Raw genomic sequence first — 6,000 nt, forward strand, 5'->3', positions numbered from 1 at the left:
ATTATCAAATCCTTTTTCCGTAATAAGAGAAAAATGGAGTTTTTCTCAAATAACAAAAAGTGATTATTTAAGATAGTATGCTAAAGGGAACACATCCAACTACCATGTTCAGAATATTACCTTTGCCGATTGAAAGTCTTGGATTCTTGGTCAACTTTGAACGCAAATTTTTCTTAGTTGATTAATAAATATCAGGGTAAAAATATCTTACTTGTTTTGCTTCACTTGCATCATACACTAAAACACAAGATTAAAAAAAAATATTATATTTAGACTTTTGTATGGTAGATTAGGTGTTCTCTTTGAATTGGTGGTTGGTATTGGCTTTCTAATTATGATATGATTTTGGGAACCTTTGAATTATGTTCTTCAAACCTTCTCTCTTCGATTGAAGCTTATTATATTTTATCGTTGTTAGTATGTTTTTTTTCTCTCCATTTTTTCCCTTCTAATATTTTTATTTGATATATAATGTGCATAAAAGAGAAAGTAGTGAGGAGATAAACTGAGAAAGGGAGGTTTCATTTGCAAAACTTCTGCACAGTTCATAGTCCATTTCGCATTCTCCAAAGCGTGATATTCACTCTTCTAGGGCTTTCTGTCTTCCAAATTGTCGAGTACTTTGTTTTCAAGACTGTGTTAGAACATCTTTGGCTGATTAATAAATTAGTAGAACACACTATTTGGTGTTCTATCATTTTGGTATCGGAGAAATCGAATCTGTGAAGTTCTATATCATGGCTCAAAAGCGAATTGAGGAAAAGTTGGAAATGGTAGATCAAGAAATATCCGACATTCGAGCAGAATTACATGATCTGCCAACAATCAAGGAAAACATGTCATCTTTGGCGGAAGAGTATTGAGAGGTTAGGAGTACAGGCTGAGAAGCAACAACAGCAACCAGAAACACTGTTGAAATATATTGAAGGAATGATCAAAGGGAAGACAACGATGGAAGAAGTACTAGAAGGATCATCAAGTGAGTTGGCAGCATGGTTGATGTCAGTGATTGGACGATGATGGGAGGAAAATATGAGGAAAAACATACCAAGTTGGAGGGTGAAGATTCTGCGGGCGACCGAAGCAAATTTAAAAAAATTGAAATGCGAGTTTTTGTGGGAAATGATCCTGATTCTTGGTTGTTTAGGGCTGAGAGATACTTTCAGATACACAAACTGAGTGAGTCAGAGAAAATGACTGTGTCCATTATTAGTTTTGATGGAGCAACTTTGAATTGGTATAGATCTCATTATTAGTTTTGATGGAGCGAGATATATCCTATTAAAGTTGTCGTGTTACTTAATCGCATTATAACGCAAAGACATTCCTTTGCTCTTTCTTGCATACAAGTTAGTTCCCATTTCTATTTTGTCATCCATATTCCCTCTTATAGAATCTCTAAGCGTAGATATCTAGTGGTAGTTTGTTCTTGTATTTCTTTTATACCATTCGTTATTCTTTAATTCTTTTATACTGCCTAGATAATAAGTAATACCTAAAATTAATATCTTGAATCAATTCCTTATATGTTCGACCGCGGGATCACCCAAGTAAACCTACCATTTCACTTGCACTTGGACAAGTAGTAAGAAAACTTTGTACTCAAGAGGACTTAGTTGCCACACGAATAATGAAGGTCTAGTGAGGCAATTCACATGCAGTTAACATGGTTAGTGATATATCGCCTAGATTGAGTATAATTTTCATTCACCATTTACTAACACTAAGTCCTGATTGTTGAAAGAGAAACAACACCTCAATAACCGGAGCGATCGACTTCTATCTTTAGTTATTCGATCTTGAACCTTAATTGCAGCACCGAGAGATGGCTTAGGATGAAACAAATTTACATTTATTTTATTCAGTCTCGAGCATACATTGTCCTAGAGATGCTACATTATGAAAGACTTCTGCCTTTAGTTATTCGATCTCAGGCCTTAATTGCCACTGAAATGGCTCGGGATGAAAGAATTCTGTCTTTATTCTATTTAATCTTGGGCATACATTACATTGAGATGCTGTCCGAAATGAATTTTTTTTGCCTTTAGTTATTTGATCTCGACCTTAATTGCATCGAGATGACCCGCTTTATTAATAAATCACAAAGAAGATATAAATCGCAAGGACGTCTATGGAATTTGTGAAAAAATAATCTCGCATCATGGACTTTTCTTATTTTGTTATACGAACCATAAATATTTTGGATTTTTCTACATTTATGTAAATTACTCTTAAATTAATCTAATTAATATTTAATTGGAAATCACCGCCACTTGGATATAGGAATACGGGAGCATCCCACATTCTCTAAATAACACCCACATATGGAAGTTATTATCTTAATTTAAATTAATGATCACAAATAGCAAAAAAGTTAAAACTATTTACAAAATATAGCAAAAAATTGAAACTATTTACAAAAAGACTCAAATGTGCTATAGAGAATTTAATTATTATGCTAATTAGTTTCAATTTAATAGTATATTTGAAAATTCCACTTAAATTTGATTAACACTAAAATAATTAGTTAATATATAATAATTATTTAAATCACATTTAATTAATATTTCATTTAAATCACATTTAAATGAATATCTCTCACGTAACCAATAGTTTGAATTTAATTAAATAGAATTAAACTAAATTATTAATTAATTCTTCAATTATTTAATTTCTAAATTAAATATTTTATATTTGATTTAATATAGATTTGAATCATACTCATATACTCATATCAAGAAAACTAAATTATTATTTTAAAATTGAGAGAATCTCAACATTAAAAAATATCAACTTGTTCGCACACACAAACACACACCCACATGTAGGAACGCACACACACACGCACGCACGCACGCACTCACACACACCCGCACACACACACATGGACAAACGCACGAACCACGCATGTTGAATTTGAATTTTAAAATAACATAATTGAATTTGAATTTCAAAATAGCCAAATTGAATTTCAAAATAACAAAATTATTATTTTTTTCAGAATTTCATAATCTCAATTATGTTATTGAATTTCAAAATTAAAATATATAAACTTGTTCACTATCTTTATCTCAAAATAATATTAATGACTTGAATATCAAAATAATTAAATTATTATTTTAAAATTGAAAGAAACTCAACATTAAGAAATATCAACTTGTTCGTATACAAGCACACGCGCACACGAGCACACACAGACACACACACACGTGCACATGCGCACACACGGACACACGCGCATACACATGCACACGCTAGCGTACACGCACACTCACCCACACGCACACGCGCACACACATATATGCACAAAGATATGTAAATGAATTAAGATTAAAAAACAATTTCAATAATTATGTTTAGGAGTAAAAATCATGTTCATTTGACTTAAAAACATTAATTAAATTATAATTTCTATCAATATTGGTTTAAGAGTGTCATTATTTCAATATAATGCGGTTTTATGCAATTTTACCAACAAAAAATAAGTCGAATATGGACCTTTAGATCCACACTCTTTGTCCTAAGAGATATAACACTTTTCTATGGGTTATTTTAAAAAATGGAAAAACTATTTTTTCTTTTGAATTTTAGCAAATAACATTTTTTGCACGTGCATGGTATTTTACAAAATATCCACCTTCTCCAACTGTAATTATTTAGTTTCTACGTTGTAATTAATTTATGTCATTTATCAGCTTTTAATTAATTTTTACTTGAAAAATATACATCAATCCATATTGCAACTTTTTTTTTAATATCTTGGGACTCAACTAATTGATTCAATATTTTAATAACTTTATTCAATCTTACTAATTTCAAAATAACCCAATTGAATTTGAATTTCAAAATAACAAAATTATTATTTTTCAGAATTTGAGAATCTCAACATAGATTTTGTATCAAAATAACCTTAATTGAATTCAAAATTAAAAAATATCAACTTGTTCGCTATTTTTATCTCAAAATAACATTAATGGCTTAAACATCAAGATAACGAAATTATTATTTTAAATTGAAGAATCTCATCACTAAAAAATATCAACATGTTCGCACACGCACGAACGATCATCACAACCCATAACTTTAAATTCTTCAAAAACAACGAAATTAAATCAAGACAGAAAAACAGAACAAGAACTCTAACCAACAATCACAAAAAGATCAACCTTAACTCTTGATCCTTGCCATCCATTGGGAGGTTCAACATTGGACATGATAGAGAATAATCGGTTCCCAACCGCAAGTTTCGGCATCGGAAAATATTTTCATAGGGAAATGAAATTTTGGAAGTGGGTAGTGAAGAAAAATAAGGTTGAAATGATTTTGTTTGTAGAGGGGCAAAATTCTGGCCGGTGAGGAGAAAAGGGAACACATGGGGTTCGACTTACGGGGATTTTTCTTAATGATTGTTGGAAGAACAAAAAGATTATGAAGAGATTTAAGGGAAACAAAAAGAATGGAAAAATGTTAAATCCCAAAAGACTAAATGACCAATTGAATGTTTAGGAAGTTTGATAGGCCTGTTTTAGCAGTTTTCTTGCTTTTTATGGAACTGTTGTAGAAAGAGTAGAACGAGGACATAGTTCACTTTTTTTCCTCTTTACAAAGTAACCAATGACTTAAAAGAAAGACATTGCACACTAAATGCCCATTAGAAAACAATATACATCGAAAAGAACAAAAAATATGCAAAAATTCAAAATGAAATGCAAGCAGAATAAAACGGACTTGATTCACCATGAACAGATAGAACAAGCTCCAAAACGGATTTTGAGTAGAATTTCGTCTCAGATTTGCAGTCTCCAGGTTTTCCAAAACGTTCCTAAGAAAGAATCAGCACAACCCACAACTTTAAATTCTTCAAAAACAATGAATTAACTCAAAGCAGAAAAAAAAAGACAAAAACTCTAACCAACGATAACAAAAAAATAAACCTTAACCTTTGATCCTTGCAATCCATTTGGGGGTTCAGCACTGGACTTGATCGAGAACAATCAGCTCCCAGCCGCAGGTTTCTGCATGGACGAAGATTTTTCGAGGAGGGAAATCAAATTTTTGGAAATGGGTAGTAAAGAAAAATAAGGTTGAAAAGATTTTGTTTGGAGAGTGGGCAAAATTCTAGCTGGTGAGGAGAAAAGAAAAGACATGGGGTTCAGATTCGAGGGATTTTTCTTAATGATTGTTGGAAGAACAAAGAGATTGTGAGGAGATTTAAGGGTATCGCCACGAATGGCAAAATGTTAAATCACAAAAGACTATTGTTTTCTTGCTTCTTTATGGAAATGTTGTAGAAAGAGTAGAACGATGACATGGTTCACTTTGTTTTTCTATTTACAAAATAACCATTGACTTAAAAGGAAAGAATTTGCACCACAAATGACCATTAGAAAACAATATACATAAGAAAGAATAAAAAATACGCAGAAATTGAAAGTTGAAAATAAATGGAAGGAAGAAAAATACTCCAAAAGTTCCAAATGCATTACGATCAAGAGAAATTTGTATCAACATGAACTGATCGAATAAGCTCCAAAATGATTTTGCAGTGGGATTCCGACTCAGATAAGCAGTCTCCAGTCTTGCCAAAACGTTCCTAACAAAGGATCATCACACCCATAACTTTAAATTCTTAAAAAACAATGGAATTGACTCAAAGCAGAAGAAAACGAAAGAAAAACTCTAACCAACGATAAGAAGAAAATAAACCTTCACCCTTGATCCTTCCAATCCATTTGGGGGTTCAGCACTGGACATGATCGAGAACAATCAGTTTCCAGCTGCAAGTTTAGGCATGGACGAATATCTTCCAAGAAGGGAAACGAATTTTAGCGAAGTTTGATCTACCTGTTAGCAGTGTTCTTGTTTTTGTACGGAAATGTTGTAGAAAGAGTAGAACGATGAAATAAATCACTTTGTTTTTCTCTTTACAAAGTAACCAATGACTTAAGAAGAAGACATTGCACAACAAATGACCAATAGAAAATGATACGCAATAGAAAA

General features: G+C 31.9%; 1 long non-coding RNA gene across 1 annotated transcript; it reads right to left on the reverse strand.

The window, feature by feature from the left end:
* Window positions 1-4,524: 4,524 nt before the first annotated feature.
* LOC116404045 lies at window positions 4,525-5,653 on the reverse strand. The gene is made up of 3 exons (XR_004216974.1): window positions 5,464-5,653; window positions 4,941-5,015; window positions 4,525-4,822 (listed from the first exon to the last, which is right to left on the reverse strand). It is a non-coding gene; the product is annotated as an uncharacterized LOC116404045 (long non-coding RNA).
* Window positions 5,654-6,000: the final 347 nt, after the last annotated feature.

This window comes from Cucumis sativus, chromosome 5 (genome assembly GCF_000004075.3).
Source record: "Cucumis sativus cultivar 9930 chromosome 5, Cucumber_9930_V3, whole genome shotgun sequence".
In the NCBI taxonomy this organism is placed as follows: Eukaryota; Viridiplantae; Streptophyta; class Magnoliopsida; order Cucurbitales; family Cucurbitaceae; genus Cucumis; species Cucumis sativus.